Here is a 27,545-nt window from a genome sequence, read left to right on the forward strand (position 1 = left end):
TCTGGAGGTTGAACTGCTGAAAATAGTATCTTGGCTTGCCATGCTGTTTTTCAACAATTGTGTTAATGTAAGATTTCCAGCTGACATGGGTGGAAGATTCAGGACATGAATCCAAAGACACTCTCAAACTATCCCAGAGTTTGGAAATGGAGTTTGGCTGCAAGTCCGGTATAAAAAAGCAAGTTCACAGAACTCAAATCCTGTTCAAGCTATCAAGCATTTTACAAAATTTAGAGGTATTTGGATCAAGCATTCTGGTTATGGCCCATCCCTAATTTTTACCATATATTCCAAACTTCTAAATCCCCTTTCTCTCCTACTTTTTTTTCTTGACTGTATTTTGACTGTATTTTCTTTCTTATTCTTGTCTGCTTAAAAATGTCAGTCAGGGCTTTACCAGGGAGTTTTATTACTTTGGAATGCTCTTAGTTTTGTCATCTGCTCCTCTTTCTTCTTCCCCACGCCCTCCACCCTCTCCTCCCCTATAATCTGTTCAACAAATTTATTTTGTACTTGACTTGCTGTTCCAAGGAATAAACACCAGTAGCTTTCAGTCACCTGTACAGTCCATTACACTATCTGCTCATAACCAGACAAATAAAATACTGTTTGTGCTCTAAACTACCAAGAATGTGTATTTTTCAATTTTAAAATATCTAAGTGCATTCATGTTGCAGCTGGAGCCATCTTGGACTGTTTCTCCTGAGAATTTTTTAGCTCCAATTACAATATGAGTGGATGACATAAAAAATATTCTGACAAAAATATTCTAAAGACAAATCCATGGCAAGTGGAATTTTCAACAGTATTTAGTAACTCACCTTTGTGTGTGTGTGTAGTATGCGTGTTTGTAATGAAGCTTAGTTCATTAATTGATGATTTTATTACCTATAAAAGCCATGAATCACCTCAGCTAGAGTCTAGAAAAGTACTAGTCTGTTTAATCCAGTATATCGTTTTTAGTGTGCGTGAAGCAGTGTGAAGACACAGGTCAATAGGAACAATGATGATACATTGCTGTAGCCTTTACACAACAAGCTCTGAATACAACAAGCAGTAGAGAACATGTATAGTATCTTTCAGACTTATTTATAGGTAACAAATGAATTTTTTGAACAATCCCAACTTCATGGGCACAACTGTAGCAATATAGAAGTAAAACTGATCTGAAGCTGCATTTTTTTTAACCATACAACAATGAAACAAATTCAGTATTAATATATTAATGTACATCTGTATATGGAGGGGGCTCTTTCTCCTGGCACTCAGCAAAACACCTAGAGTGCTTTTTATCAAGATGTTGAGATTTATCTTTTTTTTTATTTAAGTGTAAATACATATTATCAATCCTGATTTCCTTTTGTGACAATGTAACCCACTTAGCTGATGAAGGGAAGCCAGCTGATGTAATCTTTTTGGATTTCAGTAAAACTTTCAATATTATCTTTCACAATATCCTTCAGGATAAAATGTCCAGCACGTAGCTGGATAAACACATGATATAGTGGGTAATCAATCAGCTCAACGGTGAATGGGGTAACATCAGACTGGTGACCTGTCACTAGTGACGTTCCACAAGGCTTCGTCTTGGGCCCAGTTCTCTTCAATACCTTCGTAAATTACTTGGACGCAGGACTGGAAGGGATACTAAGCAAGTTTGCAGATGATACAAAACTGATAGCAGCTGTTGACTCCCTCAAAAGCAGGGAGGCCTTGCAGAGAGACCTCGACAAATGAGAGGACTGGGCAATCACCAATCATAGGAAGTTCCACAAGGGGAAGTGTTGAATTCTGCACCTGGGATGGGGGAACCCTGGTACAGACAGACTGGGGAATGAGATGCTGGAAAGCAGTGCCATGGAAAGGTACTTGGTCAATGGCAAGTTGAAAATGAATCAGCAGTGCCCTGGCAGCCAGGAGGGCCAATCATGTTCTGAGGGGCATCAGCCAGATGGGGAGGGGGATTGTCCCGCTCTGCTCTGAGCTGGGGTGGCCTCACCCTGAATATTGTGTGCAGTTTTGGGTGCCACAATATAAGGAAGATATTAAGCTATTAGAGAGGGTCCAAAGGAAGGCAAGGAAGATGGTGAAGGGCCTTGAGGGGAAGTTGTATGAGGAGCAGCTGGGGTCACTTGGTCTGTTCAGCCTGGAAAAGAGGAGACTGAGGAGAGACCTCATTGCAGTCTACAACTTCCTCGCGAAGGGAAATAGAGGGGCAGGCACTGATCTCTTCTCTGTGGTCACCAGTAACAGGACTGGAGGGAGTGTCCTGAAATTGTGTCAGGGGAGGTTTAGATTAAATATTAGGAAAAGGTTCTTCGCCTAGAAGATGTCTGGGCACTGGAACAGGTTCCCCAGGGAAGTGGTCACAGCACCAAGCCTGACAGAGTTCAAGAAGTGTTTGGATGATACTCTCAGGCACAGAATGTAACTCTTGGGGATGGTCTTTTTGCAGGGCCAGAAGTTGGACTCAGTGGTCCTTGTGGGTCCCTTCCAACTTAGAATGTTCTGTGCTCTTTGACTCCAGATGCTAAAAAAGGTTGAAAGTGTGTTCTTTGTCTCAAATAAAGTGGTGACTGTTTAAATTTGAAGAAATGAAAAATTTAAAAAAGAAACAGAGGAAGTGATGAAATTAGGAAAAATATGTATTTTTGTGGTCTTAGTATCACTTTTTTTTGCTTGCAATAACATTTATCAGTACAGGGCCTTATTAGTGTAGACATTTTGACTATGCTTGCATAGTGCTTAGCACAGTCATCCAAATTTTCTTGGGGTCTTCCAAGTTCAGCAGTGTAAATATGTGCAAAAATGTTTCCTCTGCTTTCAGATATTAATAAGTTTGTATAATCAATTACTCAAGTGGTAGGAAGTTCCATTCCATAAGGCTGTCAGCATGAACTTGGGTTATATATCTATATTGATGAAGATTTACTCAATCACTCCATCTCATACTTCTCTTTTTTCTGCATAATCTTTACAACATTTATAGACAGATATTATTCTTGGAGTTTCCAGTTAATCACAATAATATTTTTTGTTAATTATAATTTATATTTTCTGTTGTTTTTCAGAGTAATTTCCTGCATTCACACTGTGCTTCAAATTTTGAATTGTTAATTTCCTCAGAAGTACATTTTTAAAAAATAATTCTTATCAGTGCATTTTCAAATTGTTTCAAAGATACTTTCCTCACCACACCGGTAAAACTAAGGAAGAATTTGCATCATGGAAACCAATGTGCAGAGGGTTTAAGCTAAATGTATCCATTCATTTTTGGGAAATCTGAGATGTCTAGGACTTGATTTCTTTTCCAAGTACTGTGAATTAGCTTGTTCTATGCAAGGCAGGATGGCTGCAGTCATATGTGACCACCACTTGTGTAATTCAAAAATCAGCATTCAAAATAGGCATCCAGAAAATGAGTTAAACAGAACTTGTGCCTATTCCTGACAAGCTACTTACAAAAGGTTCACATGGCATTTCAAAGGCCATAATTTGAGTGTCTTTTCATGGGGATCACAAAAGACATATCCTTGGAGCCATAGCAAGAGAGGTTACTAAACTTCTATCTTGTCAAACATGACAATTTCTTTCTGCTCCCCCCTAAAACTTGCACTCCTGGAAACAGCCAAACCCTTTTTATTGAAATTAAGGATAATATATAATTCAACCCACAAAAGAAATTAGTAAACAATTCAAGCAGTCATAATTTGTCAGTGTCAGAAGCAAAGAAAAACAAGGTGGTGCAAAAGGCTGCAGTGAACAGTCATTAACAGAAGAGGAGCTGATTGCAATGCCTGAAATAATAGACCTATCTTAGAAGTTACCTATCTCAATAGCAATAATGAGAGTAAATTACACTGCAAATACAAAGACAGATGGAAGAGATGCTATACCTCTTTCTTTCCTATGTGTTCAGACAGGAATTAGTAGATTTACTACTGAGACAGCTCCTGCATTTTTGTGTAGACCTGCAAAGCTTCTCTACCAGTTGATAACTGATCTGCTCACAGGGATTATAGCATTGTGCACAAGGTCATTTGGGGATGGCAGGTCAGCAAGTTGGTTCCTTGAAGGCTGCCAGAACTAAAGGTTTTTTTGACGTCTGAGAGGTTTGCTAGGAGAAAAATAACATGGGAAAATATCACATTTATTTGCTTCCTTTTACTTTCATGTCACACAGTATCCATTCCCAAATATAGTTGCATTGAGCTGCAAGGATTAGCAAAAAGAAAGAAACAAAGTGCCAAACCCCAAACAAAACTGGATCCTTTCCTTTTCATGTCTCACCTGGCATGACAGGAGTTCCCTGGGCTGACTAGCACCAGCACTTGTACAGAGCCTGTGCTTGACAGGAGGCACAAGTGCCTGCCATGGAAAGGTGGGAAGCAAATCCAGTTGTGGGCAGGAAGATTCAAGTCTGGTTTACCCTCCCTTCTCTGCTTAGAAATTATTGGCGTTGCTTAAATTCCTCCAGTGCCTAATTTTTTAAATGTGTATTTAAGGTAACAGGAGGCACAAGAAGAGAGTCCTGTTCCAAGTACTGAAGAAAGGCAGAACACTGGTTTTCTTTGCTACAGGTAGCTCATATAAGTAGCACTATGTTGTTATATAGTGACAACCCAAAATAACACAGCTGAAAATTGTGTTGCTGTATAATCTATTATGTGGGAATATATTTACAGACTCGGTGACTCTAGAGTTCAGACTCAGTGTTACCATCTACAGGTTCTAGACATCAGTTTGCTAGAGCCTCACAGAAAATGGAGATATATAAATCAGTTTAAATACATTGGGTCATCCTGGGATGTTTCTAGGCTTGCACTCCTTGAAGGGTGTGGTACCTGCCTGGGGTTTCTGAACAGCAGCTAACATACTATGCCTCCAAAGTAGTCCAGTATAGCTTTTATCCCTTAAAGAGTGTTTGATCTTAGCTTCTATAAAAACCTAATATTATTTCTGAGTTGAGCTATCATCACATAACCTGCCCTGCCATTTTGGCCAGGTTTGGGGTTCAGCTGCAGATGTAGATGTGGGATATACTTTGCAAGTGTATCTCACTTTAGAATGTCTGAATTTGGAATGGACCCCAAGATAACTTTTTCTCTTTAAATTAAATGTATATTTTCTTCATACAGAACAAAAATGCAACAACCTATGATTAATGAGCAGCTTTTCACAAGAAGTAATATAATTCTGAAGTTCTAACCATTAAGTATAATCATTAAGGAATGTCTGAATAAATAAACAAATAAAGCCAGCTTTATTCTACTTCTATAACATCTAAAATTTTACATGCCTGACTCTGCATGTTTTAGTGGATTTTGGCAGATGTAGGATTACCCATGATCATGATACATGGTGATTAAAAAAAGTAATTAAAGATTAATAAAAAAGAAGTATGGCACATGGGCTCTATGTCACCTACATTTAATGCTCTCAGGAAAGTGGAAAGTATGTCAAGCTTCTGGGGACTTTGTAAAAGCTCTTGTCAACTATGTCATACAACATAGGAAGTAAAATGTAGGGGGGAAACCCTATAGGAATGTAAGCTTTATTTGAAAGCTTTAACACAAAGGTTGAGGCTGAAAATGCATAGTAAACCTTAACTCTGGAAGTTTTCTTCCTAATGTTTGCTTTACGTGAAAGATGTTGTTTGTTAACTATATTCACTTCTATTATTTTTTAATACACAATCACCACAGTTGACTGCTAAGGATTTTATCTTGCTGTGCATGCTACCAAATGTGTTTGTTTACTATTATAAGCAAACCTAATGAAGCTGTCAGGACACTGATTTACGGTAGTGATCAGCTTGATATTTTAATTTTCTTTGCACATGGGGAGGCACTGCCTGCACAATATCAGCTGCTTGCAAATTAATCCTTGCTTGCACCCCTTTGCCTAGGGCAAAAGTACCCCTTCCATCCCTAACCCCACTGCAAAAAAAAAGATTTCTTGTAAAGTGGGCTCGATTGCAGTGTGACTCATGCTTCTCCACTCCCACTGTGGTCATCTCAGACCGGGGAGTGAGGGAGCGCATGTGGTTAGAGAAGAGGAGCAAATTAATCCATCTGCCCTGGCGGTAGATGAGCTGTGTGAGCCTCTGGAAAACATGCCAGCTCCTTGTGCTTCACTAAGCTTGAGGGGAGAGTGAATGTGCAGCATTCAAAAGCTGTATGCTAAACCCAGAATGGGCTAGTTTAGATAAGGAAGCTGTACAGAACCAAGAAAATTGTTTTCCCCTTCCAAACTTTTTTTACACTTGGAATTGAAGGTTGTTGGGTACTTTAAATACCTAAAAGCCTAGGTTTATGCTTATAGGGTGTTCTTCTATCAGTACATGCTTGTGATTTGTGATTGATGTTTTTTGTACAGAAGCTGGTTAAAGTGGAGACTCAAGAAAATTTCACTGGCAGAAGAACCCCTATTTGCAAAGGACTTAGGGCTGTTGCCGGATCAGTTCAGGATGAATCTGATTCACCGTGAGTACAAGAAGTGGTAAAAAGATTTCTTCAATAAATGAAAGACTATTGTGTTGGTGAAGGGCTGTATGAAGACCTAGTCAATAGTTCCTCATAATAGAGATGAGGAAAAAAAATCAACTCCATCTGTTCATAATTTTTCTCTCGAACCTTTGATGATGCATGTAAAGGGAGACCCTAAATTCAGCAACTCTTAGTTAAGGTTCATCAAGAAAAAACACACTGTCTCTCAATCATTCCTGAACTGTTTCACTGCTTCATACTTTAAGTATTTATAAGAAATTATTTGGTTTCCATTTATACCATATCATAAACTCATAGTTCGAGGTATTATCAAGTTTGCTATTAAAAATAAATCTGCTGACCAAGTGCAGATTGCAAACTGTTATGTAATGCTGCAGTGACGTAGTAGTGAGATTTTTCCAGCATTATTGAATGGGTCATTGTTAACTTTTGGGGTTTGATTTGCATTTTGTGCAGCGACTCTTGAGTAGCTGGGTTATAATATTAGCCATGTTACTTCAGTATGCCATCCTGATATTTCATGAGTTTAGCTGATTTTTTTAGTTGAACATCTACTGTAGCTGGGTTATAAGTTTCTTCTTCATAATTTTCATTCCATGAATCACTGAAACAAGCCCCAACTTGGTATGAATGATCTACCTGCCACTTGCTTATAAAGACATCATTGGCACTGTTTTAGCAGTTATGCTCAAGGGTTTAGCTGGAACATTTCACCATGCTCAAAAAAACCCACCTGGCTGCCAGGGTTTTGAAACTTGTTAGCCATTATTTTTGGAAGGTTCTTAGTAACTAAGAATGATCTAGCCTCATTACAGCCTCTAATGATTCCTTGATCTGCAAGCTATGAAAATCTGCATATATTTCTGAACTCTTCAGTTTTCTTTATAAAAATTTTACTCTTAAGTGAGAGGCTCTTCAGCTTGGCTTTATAAAAATCTTTTAGGTTCAAGATTTATTTCTTCTGTCATAACTGGTATTTCAGTTTTCAGCTTCTACTCTACCTCAGAAGATCTTTGACTAGTTGTTCTCATTCTCATTTCTTTCATTTCTCTTTTGTGGGTATTTTTTTCAATTAGGTGGAAATTAAGTAAAAGTAAAATTTCTCACTCTGCTTCAACCCCAGTTTTTTTTTCTTGTAAGGGACTTACCCACCTGCAGACTTGCCTTTTTCATTCAAGGAAACCAAGTGTGAGATGAACGAAAGACCACATGAATTGTAGCTGTGAAAATCTCAGCAGTGAAAATCAAGCCAAATTATTACATTTTCTACTTGTCTGAACAACCATGGTTTGCCTACACTGGATTACTTCTCTTTTTTCTCTAATTGCCTTCAATTACCTGAATGCCAATCTACCCAAGGCAATTAACACTTCTCCAAAAGTTAGTTTGAGTAGATATATTTCAGCATAAGAATTCTTGTGTTCCAACTAAGTGAGGTCCAAGAAAAAAAGCGTGAGTGTCTTGGAAATATCTATGCTAGTTTAAAAATAAAGTATATTTTTTTATGAAGAAGTTGATTGACAGTAAGTTAAAACTTGCATGCAGAAAAATAGGTTAACCCCCCCCCCCCAAAATTCAGCCCCTTTAACATATCTCATTCCAGACAAAGGGCTCACAGTTGGAATGGGGGAGAAAGAAAGCACAAAATTAATAAAAGTCACTGAAGTGTAACTGTAGTTAGATAAAAAAAAAACCTGGTTATATTCAGTATAGCATTGTATAACCTTACCAAGAGGGCCCATGGTTTGTGCATGCAAAGGTCTTTGACATCAGTTCAGTGCTATCGAGACTTATGAAAGGATATCTGTCTGTTAGGGCTGAATTCAGTCCTGTGCAGTGCAAGCTCAAGACAATTTATGAAACAGGGCAAGACATAAAAGTTTGGGGTTTTTTTAATGCAATTGACAAGGTAAGATCATTCCATACAGAAAGACAGGTTTCATGTTTAAGGAAACTAGAGAGTTCTATTGCTATTTTATTACAGAACTTGAAACGGATGGTAGGAGTTTAGGAAGCAGAAAGGGACAAGAGGAGAAGTAGGCAGAAAATATGTTTAAGATATCACAAATTATGCCCACTTCACTGACTCTTTTTCTGTAGCAGTATGAATTAAAAACTAACTACAAAAACTATGTGGGTATCTGTGTGGCTTCAGCTACATTATCTTCCACTGTCAACAGTGGGAGAGCGTAGAAAAAAGATGAGCAATCAAATCAAGTCCTAAAAGGAGAAGTTGCTGATTATATGGTGACTTATGCCAAGTTTATCCTGCATTAGCAGCCTAAACTGGCCATTACCTTGCCAGGACAAGAAGCAAGGGCTCAATTGTTTTGGTTTAGTGTCTGTTATTACTATTGGATGTCTAATTTCACAAATCGAAGTGCTTTTTGATGACCTAAAAACCTCCTTCATGTGTCAGGGTCAAGAATTGCAGGCTTAAGCCCTTGAGGTTAGCCCCAAGGTCCCTGTCAAGGGACTAGGCTTTCAAAGTGATTGTCAGCCTTTGTTTGCTAAGCTGGCACTTAGGAGTCTACATTTTCCTATTGCTTAAAAATCTGAGTTTTGCTTAAAAGCATGGCCTATTACAAAAGCACTACCTTCATGAAGTATTACAATTTTGGGGAAACAATTTCACATAATTTTTTGAGAGAAGAAGGCAGTCTACAGTATCACTGGCATCATCAGCCTAATTCTTGAGTGATATTCCGGCTCTTCCCGTAACTGCCGTGAGTGAGTATCACAAACACTTTCCAACCACAGGATGTTTCTGTATCTTCTGGCCTGGCCCCATGTGCACCAGCAGAGCAGTGTGATGAGCCTGCATTGCTCCTGTTTACACTGCACTTGGCACATGGGTTACTCAGAGGGCAGCTGCCTCCACTGTCTTTGCTCCCTTTGTCAACTAACTACTGAATCCAATGCAAAAAATGAACAAAAGTGTGGGGAAGAGCTACCTGAGAGAACTGTGTGAAGCAGCAGCAGCCCTCTGAACTCAATTTTGGTTTTATCATGTTTTTTCATAGTGACAAAGCTGCAGTTTGTCCATTTGTTTTGCATATTTCAGGGAAAAATATTCAGCAAAGGACCTTTTCTTCTGCATTATTGACATCCATGACTATTTAAGGCTGTGCTATGGAACTGAACTTTGCGTTACAAAAGCAGATTAAAAACAGCAAATGGCTTAGTCAGCAAACCACAGTTACTTGTTCCATAAAGAGGAGTCAAGTACAATTTAGTCGAGCTAACCCCAGCCTTGGACACCTGATCATGTGAGTCCAGGAAATGTAAAAATCACTGTTCCAAAACAAAATAATCAAGCTGTGATCAATGGAGCACTCTTCAAACTCTAGCTCATCTACCCCCAAAAATCCTAGCTGAAAAAAAATCCTCTTATGCTTTTAAATGGAGAAACTGAGGATATACTGTAGGAGAGAGGCCTATGGGCAGTTTTCTGTGTCCTTTAGAGGAAATATGCCTGCAATTTCTTTGCTCTGGATACCAGTTAGCACAAGCTAACTGGTTCCATCCATGCTGTCTGTTAAAGGCTTTTTGGAATTGGGCTTCTTTTATGGTACCTATTTGTGTGATCTTTTTTATTTTTTCCCTTGAACTATGGGTGTTTTGCTTCCTATCATTAAGTCAAGAAATCAGTAGGCAGGTTTGTCAGAAGGATGTCACAACACTTTCATTAAGCTCAATATGAGGCAGTTCAGACTTCAAGAATATCCTTTTCCCTCTGTATCTATGAAGATACTTAATTCTGGATTTAACAAAGTAGATCTTGTGTCAGGTCCTTTGCACCTGATCTTGTAATGTCAGAGGTATTTTTTTTGTTTGAGATCTCAGAGAAAAGCCTGCTCTGAGTCTACAGCATAAAACAGTCAGAGCTCTATTAAAGTTGCTTCCTTGCCTCAACCCTCCATCTTTTTTCCCCCTTAGGCAAAGAAAGTATCCTTCTGCTTCTTGATTGACGTTGCTGTTCTGGAGGGCAGCCCACACTGCTTGAACACGATCCTCGCAGTGCGGGGATGCACGCTAGATTTCTTCCCAGTTATGCAACCTACTGGTTATGTGCCAAAGCAGACTAATCATCATTCACAGGGCCACAGAGGAAAACTGTGAAGTGTGAGGACTAATCTGGGGGCCACAGGGAGGCTAATTCAAGGCAGACACTAGGTCTCTGTGGAACACCCAGAAGGTGCCTAGGCAGACTAACAGAGGCATTGACTGAGCCCAACCCTTCTTGTTTTTCTTTTTCTCCTTTAAATGAGGGAAAATGACTTTACAGGTTAGGTGCCAAAGGTCATTTGTTTTACATTCAGATGTGTTCTCTACAACCTGTTCAGGCTACTGTAAGGTGCTACTTTTAGTGTTAATTGGTTGGTTGTTTTTTTTTTCTTGAGTCATTAATTGACTAATGACTTTTTAGATATCAACATTTAAGAACTATAAACACATCAGTAGAATGAACAACATTTTTTAGCATTATGTAAGCATCAAAGTGTAACTTACAAAAGGATGGAATGATTTCCCCCTCTCATCAACCCTCCAATGATGAAACATGATTAAAAGCTTGCTGAAGCCAAAGAAAGCTGTTCTCTGAGAAGTTGGGGATAGTCCCTTTGGGTTGGCATGGTGATACCGATTCTCTTGATCTGAAGAATGTATAGTGGCTGTCATTCAGAAATCGTTTAGATGCATTCTGCTTAGAAATAATTTACATCCATCAGGCTAAAGTCCTATAACTGATCTGAACCTTTTGCTGTAGCCAGAGTAAGAAAGGGGTTGGAAAGCAGCTGCAAGCAGCCAGCTGCATCATAGAAGAACTCTTTGCTGGCACAAGCATGTTGGGTCCCAGCACAGCACATCCTGCCTCTCTTTCCAACCTCTCATCACCAGGGGGTGTATGCTTTTGAGAAATTTAGCAACTTTCAAGATTTATTATTTATGTCACTGCTTGGGAAAGTGCACTAGGATAGTAATAAGAATAAAGGCATCCATAAAATTAGATAAGAAAGATATTTTTTACTTTCCATGTATGTAACATAAAGTGAGATAAAAAGATACTTATGAGAAACTCCAAAAAGCCCAGTAGAAACTAACCTTTTGAACAAAGGCTCAAATTAAGTTCTGAAAAGAACATTTGTAGCTGGAGAAAATATCATGTTTCATTATTACAGGTGGAATTTTGTGGGGTCTTTCTTCTTCTCCTGAAGAGGGAGGAGGAAGGCCATAGTTATTTAAATACCCAAATGAAAGAAGTAATTTGAACCTATCTGTCATAGTGTCAACTTTGTTATGCCCAGATCATGTCACTGATACCACCATTAAGCCTCTCATCTGGTGATTTTTTTGGTTGGAAGGTGTCAAATCTCTGCATTATTTTGTTGTTAAATGAAATAAGAACAAAAGACATAAGTCACCAGATTTCTTAGAGATGCATTTTTACCGATATTCTTTGATCACAAAATTAATTGTACTGTGTGTTTCTAACTTTAAGACAAAAAGCTAGATTCCTTCTTTTAAAAGCAAAAAGGGGAACTCCATTTTAATTCCAGCACTGCATTATGAGTAAGGCTGCAGGGTGTTTCTCTATGAAACCATGGTTAAAATTAGTAGATCACCTCCTTTCCTGTATTCATTTGGGTTAACTACATAGCTCTGTGACAGTATGAAAACTGAGTTTTCTTAAACTTGATATGAAAGACAAATATGGATTTACCTGGGGGAAATTCAGAACTGTTTCCTCTGCAACCCCCTGCCTACTAGGTCATTGGCAAGTTGTGACATCCTAGCTGCTGTTTGATACCATAGTTTACTCTAGCTTCTCTAGCACCATGCTACAACCTTTGGCTGTGAGTGTGCCCCCATTCACATTGTGGCTTACATCCTGACCCTGAAAAAAGATGAATATTGTTGGCTTCTTCAACCTTTTTTTTTTTTTTTGAGAGTGTCTCAGCAAGTTTATAGTGTCAGCTTTGTCACCTGCTTCTCATTGAAAATATATTGCTGTTTCCATTTTGTTAAAGAGGTAGTGCCTTTTCTCGTGCTTTCACACACTTTCTGGTGCAAACTAGCCAATAGCCAAAGGGACAACCCTGCTGTCCATGGATAAGACCCTGTGTTTTACTCTCATGGTTATCATAGGAAATAAAGAGAAGTTGTCACTAGCAGAAATCAATTGATACCCAGTGGCCTCCTGTATCCCAACAGCATGAGGGATTCACTGTGCCCTAGCAGTAACTAGATCAAAAAATGAAATTACACTGGTTGGATTTGTTTTCAACTTTGTCCAATTGTATTTTTGCTCCTAGAACTTCAGTGGTATTGTTCTACCCATTATCCATCTTCCAACTTTGTGCAGCTGGAAGATAGCATAACTCACATTGGAAAGAACCATAATTTAATTCCTGCATTTCTACAGAAAAAGAAAATTGACCAGTTCTGACTGTGAGGTGCAGGGTGCTGGAGAAGCACATTCAGCCAGTTCCCGAACTCAGCTGTAGGTAACTCCAGTAATCCAAACTTTCTGGGATTCATGAACCTTGCTCTGCAGTAACCCTTCATTTTACATTCCTATCTTTTTGCCCCATCAGTCTTAATCTACACAATTTCTGGATTTCTTGTTTATTTCTTCTGTGCTACTAATTTTTTAAACACACTTTTTTCTTCATGTTCTTTCCTCCTTACTTGTTTTCAGAGTCCCATCTGTGGCAATGGGAGACTGTGCATGGTCCACTCTGTCCACTCTGCTGTACTGTCTGGTGTCTTCTGATGCATGGAAGATGAACTTTTGTTTCCTAAGCTTTATGCTGATGGATTCGTGCCACAGCACAGAAATGAAATGCCATTGCTTCTGTCTCTGTTCTTTCACCCAAATTTAAGTAGCATATATTTCTTTTCTCACTGCTTAATGGAATATAATTTTCTGTTAAATTACATAAATTCTAGTTCACACTCCTTGAGTGCTTCATACAGGGAGAAGAGAAGCTCTCTCACTTTGTTCCTCTTCTCAGAACCCCAAGTTTAATTGGAAGGTTTAATTTCTGTTTCAACTCTCCTACTTTGTTACACAGACTGTGATAACTCTATGCATTGTAAGGTTTTTGCTTGCTTTATCTTAGGGAAATTACCTGACTAAGGATTTGTGACTGTTGATTTCTTTTGCACTATAATGGAAATAAATTGTTGGTTTATCTTGAACTGTAATAAAAACTCTTCCTTAGTTTTTATTTCATGTTTCTTTTATGCATAGCTCAATAATTCTACACTTCTATCCAGAGGCCTATAGCAATTACAAATACAAGTACATTCCCTGCCATGCTTTTTTACTGATTTTTCTCATGCAAGTTACAGTTTCTTCTCTCAAAACCCATACCATATAACAGACGGTGGAAATGAAGAATCTTTCTCATGGAGCTCAAGGATTCATGCCTTCCTCTTCTTATGACTGTTTCCCTTAGCATTTGCAACTGTTATAAAAGCTGAAGAAAAGGGTGGGTGTTTTTTGTGGTTTACTTGCTTGTTTTTTAAACATTTTACTGTACATAGTGTTTACTTTGCCAGGAACACTGTTTTGACATTCAAGGGTGAGTTTGAGGAGTCGTTTCAGATGCTTTATGTACAAGTAGAAAAAAGTAGATCATTTAGGGTCATGTCTGTAACACAGCAGCCAGTGTAAATGTGGGCTATGGTATGGTATTTTGGTTTAGATTTTGGGTTGACTCTTTTTTCATGTAGAATTTGCGTATATGGGGAGAAAGTAAAGTTGCAGTAAGGTAGAAAATGCCATTTTGGTAACATATTTGTATCTAGCTTGGCAGAAACAAGTATTCTCTCGGTATTGTTTTTACACTAGGACAAAGCTGTTGCAGGATATAATTTGAATTATTCTGGGGAGCTTAAAAACAGCTGGCAAAATAGCCCAAGTTAATATTTTGCATTATGTAAATAACTGTTCTGATACACCAAGGCTTCGTATAATGTTAAACATTAGTCCTTGAGAAACAAGACAATGAATTTTAAAGTGGATGAAGAATTAAAAAATGTCTTTTGTTACATTTATTCGTCTATTCATATGAGCTACTCAGATGACCATGACTGAAACAATTGCCTCTTAGTTTCCAAAATCCACTTCAACTTGTTTTTCCTTCTCTTGCTGAACAAAGAAATAGAGGTTAAGTTGGAAAAGACAGAGAAAACCAACCCCCTTGTGTTTAATTTTTCCTGAATTTATTGAAATAAACAGTATTTGCTGATCCAAGCATTTCTTCTAGATCTGTACATGTGAATCCTGTCAGAGATGATAGTTATGGTAAAGTGAAGGAGTAGAGTTATTAAAATGTCTTTCCTTGGTATATTTTCTAATATGTCAACTTTACATCTGTGATGGTATTCCTTTCTTGACAAGTAGTGTTTATAGGTAGCTTTGATGATAACTCCCACTTCTGCAGCCTTCTTGAGATAAGTTGGTTCTAAGCTACTTAAGCCAACTTGCAGTTTTCATATGCTTTAGGGCTTGGAGTGGAACACTCAGCAGTAATTTAGATTCAGATCAAGTGGTATGCAGATTAACCTATTGTTTCAGAAACACTTTACATTACTTCTTGCCCAAAATACAAAATTCAGGTAAGCCCTGTTTCGGGTAGCCTTTAACTTTTTTCTTTTATTTCAATAGAAAGCTAACTTTTCTATTCCAAACAGCTACCTAGCTGTGAAAAGATAAACCTTCTGAAGGTGACTCTCTGGGGCAGAAGGACACCCAGAAGCTGCTTTTTACCCTCGGCAGGCCTCCTCTTGATGTATATGTTCAGAGTCACATATGTAGGTTGAAAGAGCCCTCTGGAGGTCACCTGATCCAACCCTCTTGCTCATGCTACTGCATGCTGCCCAGGATTGTCTAGCCAGGTTTTGAATGTTTCTACAAATGGAGACTCCATCACCTCCCTGGGCAACCTGGACCAGCGCTCAGTCAACCTTACAGTGAAAAAGTGGTTCCTGATGTTCAGACAGTCTCCCATGTTTCAGTTTGCGCATGTTGTCTCTTCTCCTGTTGAACACCACCGAAAAAAGCCTTGCTCTGTCTTCTTCTTAGGTATACTGCTTGTTACTGACCTCCAGCTAGACTTCATACCACTGATCACCACCCTCCAGGCCTGAATGTTCAGCCGCTTCTCAGTCCAACTTACTGTCTGCTCATTTGGTCATGTGAAGACCTTGTGGGGATACAGTGTCAAAAGCTCTCCTGACAGCTAGACAGTATCTACTTCTCTCCCCTTATCTACCAAGCTAATTAATTTATTGCAGGTTATCAGGTTGGTCAAGTATGACTTCCCCTTTGTGAATCCATGCTGACTACTCCCAACTGGCTTTGTGCTCTCCATGTGCCTGGAAAGCATTTCCAGCATTAGCTGTTTCATCACCTTACCAGGCATTGAGATGACACTGAACAGCCAGTAGTTCCCTTCTTACTTTTTTTGAAAACAGGAGTGACATTTTCTTTCCTCTAGTCATCAGTGGTCATATTGTTCAAAGATAATCACAAGTGTCCTTACACCTCATGACACAAGATGCTATTACATCTTCCAGCTCCTTCAGTACCCGTGGGTGCATCACATTAGAATCCATGGATTTACATATGTCCAATTTGCTTAAGTTTTCTCTGACATGATCTTCATCCAATAATAGTACGTCTTCCTTGGTTCAGACTTTCTCCCTGGTCTCTGGGGCCTGGGATCCCTGACTGTAAAGTCTTCGGTGAAGACTGAGGCATAGGTGGCATTCAGTACCTCAAATTTTTCTGTCATGTATCAGCAGGGTCTCTGTCCCATTCAACAACAGACCCACATTTTCCTGAGTCTTTCTTTTGCCACTTGTGGACTTAACAGAAGAAAGGGCTTTGCTTTAACATTCCCTCTCGACTTCTGGAGGGCTTTTACTTTCCTAACATTTTCTCTACATGATTGGGCACTTGGTCTCTATGTCCTCCCATGTTGTTTGCCCCTACTTCCACCTTATGTATACTTCCTTTTTGTATCTAATCTTTGCCAAGAACATCTTGTCATCCATGCAGGTGTTCTGGCATTTCTGCCAGGTTTGCTGCTTGTTGGGATAGACCACTCTTGAGCTTGAAGGAGATGATCCTTGAATATCAGTAAGTCTTCTTGGACCCAATTTCCTTCTAGGGCCTTGTCCCATGGGACTCTTTCAAGCAGATCACTGAAGAGGTCAAAGGCTACTGTCTAATTGCCCCACTCTGTGATCACTAAGACAGGGTATATGCAAGTGGCCGGTCTCAGCGCTGTCTCTCATTTTGGCTCTGCCAGGCTGATCCAGCCTTCCCTGAAGCCAGAGTTTAGGACTTCTACGTGTTGCTGAACCTTTCTGCTATGAAAAGAAGGGCCTGTTACAGCATGAGGTTATCAGCCCTGCTGTCTCTTCTGATGCTGCTCATGACATGGGGTCACACAGGAACACTGGCTTGAATAGATCCATGCCTCCATGAACTAACCAGTTGTGTGGGCTGACGTGTGTGTGCTGGATGAAGGAAAGGAGAAGAAAGGAGAAAAAGGAAAAAAGCAGTAGAGTAATGGCATAAGTAATCCCTTACAAAGGTATTGGCATTCCTAATGTTAAATGAAACAAAATTGATACCTTAAAGTTGGGGGATTTGGGTCTTTTTTTTTTTCTTTTCCCTCCTCCCCCCTTTTGATTGGCTTGACAACTCATGTTCATTTATAAGTACCACCTCTTTATTTTCTGAATCAGCCTGCTATAAGTTTTTAATTTCTCAAAAGCCTGTCTGGACTTTGCTAACAAATTAGAGTCATAATGTTTTTCTTTTCATTTTTTTCCAACTCTCTTCTGAACCAGAACTAATGAAAGTCATCTTATGTGGTCTGTTTTCCTGGCACTTTAACAGTAGGACAGAAATAGCAGAAAACTGAGAAGAAGAATATTTTCATAAGTCCTTGCTCATATATAGAGATACTTACATAGTTTGTTATGTTAGAAAATACACAAAGCAAAAGTACTAGGACTCCTGCTAACCTTAGTCCTTCAATTTCTAGTAATGACTCTCAATGACAGGATTCAGATTTCAGATTTAAAAGTGAAGATTAGCTCAAAGATTCTAAAGAATACAATTTTAGAAATTTCAGGGGAAATTCTGAATTCTTTCTTAATTTTAGACTCAAAAGATTTGTTTAATTTAAATAATATTCCTATTGTCATCTAAACAATTGTGGGCGTACCTGAATCTAGCATGATTCTTTCAATGTTCATTATTCATAGCAGAGCTGAGATGTAATGTCTCTTTTTATTGGAAACCTCTACAATATTAACAAGTGCATAGGGTTATAATTAAGAAAATCAACTCAGTATTAAATTTGGATTTTTTACCTTTAGTGGTTTTACACACACAAATTCTGTCTGATTTGGAAACAAAATTTTCATTGATCTAAATTAAATTACCCAGATAATTAATTTTCAGAGAAAAGAATAGGATTTTATTAGTGAGAGACATTCCAGTGCTCTGAAATTGCGGGTAAAATTTTTGTTTGAACTTGATGCTGTACATAAGCTGGATTCTAAGTACTTTCTACCATACATTCAAAGTCATAGGGTACTGGTGAAACAAATTGTAGCTGATTTAATGGATAGGTACTGAACAAACAACTTCCTACTCCACAGAGAAGGGACTGTTCCAGAGTGCTCTGTTGCTAATGGTTAATAAAAGAGAGGCTGGAAGTGCTGAATTGAGACCTCTTCCAAGACATCTTGCCCTGGCTTGGTCAAATCTAGGCTTCCTGTGAGTGAAGACTGTGGCAAGCAAGTAGAACCAAAGTTTTCTCCTTTGTCAACCTTTAACAACATACAAGAGCGGACACTGTCTAACTCAATTATGTGTGACCTGGGTCTGATTTAATTCAATTCCACAATGGCAGAGAACCAAGTGTTGGAGACCAACGAATCATTATTCCCATTGAAAAAATACCCTTGTGTGGTATTATTATTTGAGGAAGGGACAGTGTTTGATTCTGTGCTTCTGTAGCAGAGAGTCTGGCATGAATTTGGTCTGGATTCATTCAATCAGTGATGTTGGCAAACTACAGAACTTGTTGCCTTTTGAGTCTTATGAAATGAAATGTAAAGGGCAGTTAGTTTCGTATACAAGATTCAAAATCTTCTTTGTTCTCAGTCAAGGATCCATATGGGTTGCTCCCGGGTAAAGACGGTCTCTTCCTGAGAGTGGTATGTATACATATAATATATAACATACATGTAAAGTATTGATTGTGGGAAAACAATGACAGCTGTAAAAATTTAATGGATTTCAGGTACTGTACGATCTAGCTATGGGAGAAATTTTGTACCAAATGTGAACAGAATTACATTAGGAAGAAATAACACCGAACATGTTAGCTTCAATATGCTTGCCATTGATTATTACAGCATGTTTCATTTTTAATAGGAAGTGGCATCAGAGAAGTGAAACAAAGCAGTAGGAACACATCTAAGCCATTAATTTTTAATTAATTTTTTAATTAATGGCTAGTCAAATAGCTGGTCAAATTCATGCAAAATTGTGGATGATCAAAAATCAGGTGAATTTGCATCACTAAAATCAAAATTACACTCATACTGATGAAAATTGATGAAATCATTTATTTAACAAGTGAAAGTGAGAGGAAGGTTCCCTGTCTTGTGTTTGTACATTCCTGGGGTTTTTTTGTGTATTTTGGTGAAAGACTTTGAAAAACTGATGCTTTTTGCTTGAAGTTGAAAACTGATGCAGAGTTAAATAGTAGAGGCTCTTACTCTTGGAGACTCCTTCAGCTAAGAAGAAAGGGAAAGCTTTATGTGATATATAGTGGGCCTCCTGAGGGGCACCTTGTTATGCCCAAGACTTCCAGTTCTACAACATAACAGTCTGAACACAATCCTAAATCTGTACATTCAGAAAGGCATTTTAAGCATGTGCTGTCATTGACTTTTTATATGGAACTGGAAATTTTACCAAGTAGAAGCAGACTGAAACAGAGCTAGGGTTTTTATCCTATGTTCATTGAGATCATCACTAGTTCTCCTGAAGTCACTAGCGCATAAGCTAGATTTAAAATATGCATTAAGGACATTAGTGCATTTATAATCTTTATCTAAGGAATTGAAAAAAAAAACAAACCAGCAATATGTTTTTTAGGTTTTTCTTTTCATGCTACTTCTGCAAAGTGCTTCTCCAAGAAAATATTATCCTTTTTATACATGTGCTTAAACCAGTGATTAACCCTCCATATATACAGAACACAGAAATGTATTAAGGGTTGATAAATCTGAGCTTCATCATTAGTTGCTTTGCACTTTCCCTTTGCATAACATTTTGAGAACTGATTACCAAATAGCTTTTGCTTTGGCTGAATGAGACCACCCATTACTGTGATATGATAGTTGCGAAGAGAATTTAGTGGAACTTGAACACTAGTGAATAGTAAATCAAATATTAGTGATGTCCTCTGAAGAAACAATGCATTTAATTTGTGAAATATTTTCACCGTTACAACTAAATCATAATAGTAAAAATAATAAACTTCAGAAATCTTAGATTCTTATGTAATCAATCCCACTGCATTGGGCAGTGTGAGAGTTAGTGATTATGTGGTTTGACCCTCATATGGTACATCAATCATGGCAATGCTCTTTCCCTTTGCATCCAAGTAAAACCACTACTTCCCACGCAACATGTCATTACCATCACAATAGGATCTGCTTGGTTATAGCATTTGGAAGGGATCCTTCACTTTAAAGCACTGCTTGAAATCAAAGCTCCCTTCCTGTTGCAACTTAGCTTTAAAACAGACTTCTAGTGATCCTGGCAAATACAATGCTCTTTTTCTTTACCCTTCTCAGTTCTGATTCCATTCATTGCTTTTTGGCTTTTTTTTTTTTAATGGAAAACCAGAAAAGAGGTTTTCCAGATCTTGAAATAATATTCAAATCTAAATTTTGGAGGAGGAAAAAAAGAATTTTCCTATTGACATTTGCCAGTGTAATTTTGAAACCCCCATAGTATGTCCTGTAATTGTGACCATCTGACAAACTGCAAAAATCTCCAATCTTTGTTCAAGTGACTAAATCTAAAAAAAAAATTAGACTGTAAAATGCTACTTTAATACAGTAGCATTATAAAGAAGTAAGCTGCAAAAAGGAAAAATTCAGAAAACACACTAACTTCACCAGTTGCAGTAAACAGTAGCAAATGGTAGTAGTCTTCACTGTTTGCCAACAAATTGTGCAAGAATTCAATTTCTTTTTCTTAATTTTAAATACTGAGTCATTAATTACTAAGATTTGTACCCTTTGTACCATATTCAAAGACTACTGTTGAAAAAGAAGAAAGTTTACTATTATGTTTTAGTCCTTCAGTATACATTGATGCTGGGTTTTAGCTATTATCTTACCAAGAGTATTAGAAGTGCATCCAGTACTATATTATGTGGGAGGTCCATAAACATAATGGAAATAATTATCTTAATTAAAAAAGATAAATATTTCCTTCCTTTCTCATGTGACAGCTGTTCTACTAAAAGGCATAAAATCCCCATCGGGGTTTTGGGACTGCCTAGCTGGAGGGAATAATTTGACTCTTGATGTGGAAGGCCTGCCTGAAGACATTCACATCATACTATGTTTTAAAGGTATGTCATCCTGATTCCCAGCTGGAGTTGGATGCTACAGGTCAGTGACCTCTTCTGAGAATGTCCAACCACTGTGCATTCACATAAAGCTTCCCCAAAAACATATCTGCTGGAACAAAGAAGAGAGAGATGGCTTAGGATAGTAGAAGCTGATGTTAATTTTCACAGCTACGTATTAGAACTGCACAGTCAGCCTACATGTGAATTTATCTGGTCACATGCCACTGGCCTGTCTTCTCCGTTTAGTGGTTGCTGAATTTTCATGGTTTTGTGTGTTTTTGTTTTTGGTCTTTTGTTTGCTTGAGTTCTTTGTCGTTGATGGTTTTGTTTTTGTTGGAGTCCTTCACATTGTGACCCAGGTTCGTGGGTGATACAGTAGACTAGTAGAGTTGGTGGAAGCACAGACTTCTATACCTAGACCAATATCAGAAAAAGTTTTGGGCCAGGACAAGATGTACCCCCAGTCTAAAAGGGATTGGAGCACAAAAGCCATATCAGGGTGAGCTTATCGCTATAGTCAGTGCTTCTCTCCTTCCATAACTGTATTTATGGCCTGTCTCCATGATAGGGTATTTTTTACCTTTTTCTGGTTTGTTTTTTTTTTTGATTCTTAGATCTTTATGGACAATAGAACATGTGTCTGCATGTGACACAAATAAGGACTGAAGAGTAGGCAAAAGCACTGTCTTCAGAACTGGTTTGTGGTTTTCGCTTTCTTTTTTCATTTCTGCCAGCAATGCTAATTTCTTTCTTTAGTCCTAGGCTGGTGCTTTCTATCACCAAACAATCCTGAATGGAATGACTGCATTACTGCATCTTCATATTTGTAAGAACAATGTTTTTCTATAGTTTCTAATAAAGAGAAATGCTATATATTTAATGATTTTTATCGAAAATTACTTGGACCCTTTGAGATAATTATTTCTTCTAACAAAGAAATTAAAGGGGAGCTTACTTAGGAATTTGTTGTTAGCTACGAGTGTCTTTTCTGTGCCAGAAAACCTTTCTATGACTACAAGCATAATGCCTAAGTTTAGGAGAGCACTTCCTGAGGTATTCTTAAGAACATCGTATGCTATGGGCTGGTGGGCTTATATGGTCCCACAAAACCTTGTGGGTCTAGTATAGCAGGCATCCTCTGTCAGCATGTGCTAGAGAGGCAAGGAAAGCTGACCAGGTCTACACAAACTTAATTCATATGCATGTTCTTTTTTTGAGGTGTTTCTATTAAGTCAGTTAAGTTTTAAATGTCATAAATATAGTTATGCTCTTCTGGCAAAACATGTGGACAGCCCACATGTCCCTAATGGCTTGGGGTCAGTCAAGCTATTCATTATGGCCTATAGCCTGAAGTGAGGGATCTTTTGGCGAAGAAAGGGAGTTAAGAGATTTAATTTAAGGAAGTTTAACTGGAAGGAAGAGAATGGCTGTGTTCAGGAAATTCCTATTGGTGCCAGGTTGACGAACAGAAACTGTATGTCATTATATCCTTTCAGAAAGGACTGACAGTGTTGTGGATGATGAAGTGTAAACTTGCAGTCAGCAAACTTGTGGACTGGGAGGGAAAGGAAGCACAGTAAGTGGGAGAAGCAGGCAACAATGAGGTGGAGCAATTAATGAATCAAACTAGTAGGAATGATCAGTGACCGGCATTGTCACTGAGAGCAGATTAATGGAAAGCCTAGATAGCGAGTGCTGATGGAGAGTGCACTTAACAGACCCTTGGAAATGCAGTATAAATGCATATTGATGGAGGACTTGGCTCTCAGGGGAGCAGGTCTAAAGGATTACCCCTAGAGAGCTTCAGTAAGGAACTCTGTAAAGTTGTGAGAGCACCTGGGAAAAGAGGACCTGTTGTTAGGGACATCATATTAATCTACCCATTCACTGCAATCTTAGATATGAAATAGTGAGTGCTACAGCTGAATGAGGAGCTATTTCAGCAGTTTTAGCACAGAGGTTATTGCTGTCATATTCTGGGAAAAAGACAGTATTGCCTATGGGATTGTTTAGATTTTCTTAATCCATTTCCAGAATGTTTTTCTCCTCCTCCAGTACACTTAGCCTTATTTAAACCCATTTATTTAACTTGCTGCTTATAAGCAGGGAAGTATGGATCATTGAGTACCTTAGCAATATAATTTGATTGTGAGACTCCTGATAATGGCTTGAACGTTTTATTTTGAACCTTGCAAAACTCCATTGCTATTGCCTCAGCCCTGCTGTTTGCTAATCGGTGTCTGGCAGAAAGGTTGGGTTTGTGAAAAATCAGGTCAATAGTGGAGGGTGAGTTCAGTAGTTTGCACTTCTTGTGTTTTTTTCACAAAATTTGCCTTGTACAGATGGATTGGCAGGGAAAAATTAACTGACCTGAAAAGGGGGTGAGCAGGGAATGATAGACTGCTGACAGTTAATTGGGGTATTCAGGGTGGGGCTGACAGAAGAATTGCAGAAGGATCCAAAAAGACTGAATGGCTGGTCAATAAAACAGCAGATTAAGTGTGGACAGAAATAAAGTGATTCACAGAGCAGAGAAAAAATAATCCTATCTTTACCTAAACTTAAGGACAGTGTTAGAGGAAGGACACTGTGCTAGTCACACCTTTGGTCTAATCCAGTGAATCTTCTCTTTTTTCCTTTTCCTGGCAAGAATAGGTCTACTAAGGCTAACCCTTTTTACTCTGTAAACTATGGGAATTCACAGCAATTTAAAAAAGAAATTAAAAAAAAGAAAAAAAAAAGTGTCCACCCCAGGGTCCATAAAGAGACTTGCGGGCTTCAGTTACACTTCACAGAAAAACCTGTGCAAATCAGTTTCTCCCTGCAGAACCTGTTCTTGATGTCTTCTTTGCGAACATCTTTGTGAGAGAGGGAAAGTGGGGCTGGGGAGGCTTTTCCATATCATGTGTCTCAGCATCTGACTCTAGGAATTTATACCATTCCTCTTTTTCCTCAATTCAGAGGAGTGGAGAAAGAGAGCAGTGTTTAAACCACAGTGACATCCTCTGATATACAGGCTACCTAATTGTCTTCAGGTCTTTGCTTGAAAGCAAGAGTACTTGTGTACAACCGGGATAGGGACAGAGTGATGTCTATATGAGCAGAGAAAAATCTCAGTCAGTTCTAAAATCATATAGTCCTCTTGGTTTAGAAGGTTTTTAAACTGAGAGAGTACATTAACTATCCCAGAGAGTACCATTTACACTGGCTTGTCTGACCTGCTCAAAGAGGAGTTTGCACAGACTGTGATTCTCTGTGCTTATATTTTAGACTTCCAGTTTAGTCTGGGTTGGAAAATTTGGGCTGAACTCTGCACTCTTAAAAAGAACACTCCAAACATTTCAATTGTTCAATCTTGAGTGCCACTTCCTTTCTCTAGCACTTAGCACGAGCCTCAATGTGACAGATCACTGCTAGGATCATGTCTTTTATATTTAAAAAAAATTTTATACCATTCTTAGCAGCAATTAATGCTACAGAATAGAATGCTTTATGATTTATTACAGTGACAAAACGTGCACTTATTGCAAGGGACCAAGTACACACTTAGCTTGCAGATGACGCCAAGATGGGAGGGACCATTGATCTACTGGAGGGTAGGAAGGCTCTACAGAGAGATCCGGACAGATGAATCAATAGGCCATGGTCAGTTTTATGAGATTCAACAAGGGGAAGTGCCAGGTCACAACAACCTCATGCAACACTACAGGTTATGAGAAGAGTGTCTGGAAAGCTGCCTGGAGGAAAAGGACCTGGGGTTGCTGGTTGACAGCCAGGTGAAACTGAGCCAGCAGTGTGCCCAGGTGGCCAAGAAGGCCAATGGCACTCTGGCCAGTATCAAGGATTGTGTGGCCAGCAGGACCAGGGTAGTGATCACTCCCCTGTACTTGGTTCTGAAGAGGCCACACCTTGAATCCTTTGCTCAGATTTTTACCCTGCACTCCAAGAAGCGTCTGAGGGAGTTGGGATTGTTTAGTCTGGAGAAGAGGCATCTCAGGGGAGACCTTATTATTCTCTACAACTCTCTGAAAAGAGATTCTAGCAAGATGGGGTTTGGTCTCTTCTCCCAGGTAACAAGTGATAGGACAAGAGGAAACGGCCTCAAGTTGCACCAGGTTTAGATTGGATACTAGGAAACAATTTCTCACTCACAATATTGTCAATCATTGGAATAGGCTGATTAGGGAAGTGGTTGAATCACTATGCCTGGAGGTATTTAAAAGATGTGTAGGTGTGGCACTTAGGGACTTGATTTAGTGTGGACTGGGCAGTAATGGGCTAACGGTTGGACTCAATGACCTTAAAGGTTTCTTTCGACTTAAATGATTCTATGATTCTAACTTCATATGTGACAGATTTTTCCAGCCACTTCGGTGTAGGGCTCCGATGCCTTATAACCATTATTATAATATGCTAATTTGCTTCACATATCTCTTAAATAGTTATGATATTTTAAGTTCACCTTAAGCTCTTTCTTTTCTTAGGGGAGTGATGGGAATTTTAATACGTGGTGAACCAAAACTAATTTAGTATTTAATCTAAAGTTGTTTCTGTTCCTTTGTAATGTAAGTTTTCATTGATGCCTTCATAGTAGATGTAATAGATAACCAATCTGTATCTGATGTAGACAAACACAAAAAATTGATGACAAGTGGAAATGTGTTTCTAACTGTAGTGGGAGTTTGAATTGGCTTCAAGTTCTAATGTTTATGCAATATAAATTATTAGAGAGGCTAAAGCATTGCCAGTAGCTGAACTTGGATACAAAGTTGGATAGAAACTTAGCTATAGCACATGCTGAGTTGAGTCTTTTCTGCTTCTGCATGCACATGTACACACAGAACTACCAGCATAAAGGAGACTCTGAACCCAAAAAGTTAGTCCAGATACTGTTAAAGAAGTGTTGGAGTAAGTAGTACTTGAGAAGTTCACACTAGTGGTTTGTTTCTACGTCTTCCAGGAGCCTCTCTGACTCTCAAGGTGCACCAATACATGTGTTTGTGGGACAGGCCTGAATATGGATCACTGAGTATTTGTAGTTTAAAAAGCATTCTTCCTCATTTCAGTGAGCTTTGGATGTAGGACAGGAAAAGGCACAAATAGAATAAGGGACTTGTGTGGTGTATCACAGGCAATAAAGCTCTGCACATGTTTCTCCTGAATTGAATACTGTGACAGTAAGAGAATCCTGGTACTAAATTACATGTGAGTGTTAAACTGTATTGTAAGAGATCTGGTCCAGTATAGAAATGTTTCAGGCAATGAAAGGACAGTTTTGTAAACAGAATATATAGGACCTATGCTCTGAATATCAGTGGGCATCCAGTGTCACCTTGAAAAGCCTGTCTGATTTCTGGCTGAAAATCAGATGTGGGAATGTTCATTTCAGAGAGATGTTGTGAGGTATAATATTATTTTCTGCAGAATCCTTTCCTGTTTGTGGCCAAGGGCATATTGAGTAAGAAGCTAATTGTTTTTTAAATGCATAACATTTGCCCTAAGTCATGAATCCAGCTTCCACAGATATTGACTTCTCAAAGACTTGAGTTGAATCAAAGAGATGATAAAGTAAGATTTACACAAAGGATCTTCATTGACAGATTTGAAGAATAATTAGTTTTTAAAAGTCATAATTAATTAACATCCACTATATCTGTTTACTTTGTTGTATTTAATTTCCTTGTACATGTATCCAAGTGCTTTCTAATTTGTACTTACTTGTACTTATTTCCCATGATTATCTTCTTAAGACTGCAACTTTTTTTATGGCTTCTGAGGAGATGCTTCATTTTGAAAGGTTTTCTGTGTAGAAATCGAGAAATACTGGTTAAATTTAAACATCAGTTGTTGTTTTAGGGGCTTGCAGTACATAAGGGATGCTGCCACTGAAAAATAATTCCAATATGACAAATTTAACTGAACTTCCTACAATAGTAGATTCTGGCAAAGCTACTAACCTATTGCAATTCTGTAATAAACTAGCAGAAAAAAAAAATTAAACTATTCTGAAATAGTGATTTTGAAGTTTGACTGTAGAGAAGGAATTGGTGGTTGAATTCTGCTCTTACCAGCAGCAAATCATATTAGAAATAGCAGCTGGAAAGGAAAAATGGAAGTTTTAAAAAGAAATATATCCAGTAGGCTAAAAAGTCTTTGTTGTACTGTAATGAATGTATGTGTGCCATCATTTTGAGAGTTTCAATGTTTGCTGCCTATCAGCCCAGCACAGCAGACAAGCTCAGGAGAAGAGAACCAGTTTTGTGTAAGACTCTGACATATATATTCCTGTACATATCTTTCACATCCCCTTTCTATTTCAGTGCCTCTTTAATGGGCTTGTTTG

The sequence above is a fragment of the Manacus vitellinus genome, unplaced genomic scaffold (assembly GCF_001715985.3).
Source record: "Manacus vitellinus isolate BGI_N305 unplaced genomic scaffold, ASM171598v3 scaffold_3_pilon, whole genome shotgun sequence".
In the NCBI taxonomy this organism is placed as follows: Eukaryota; Metazoa; Chordata; class Aves; order Passeriformes; family Pipridae; genus Manacus; species Manacus vitellinus.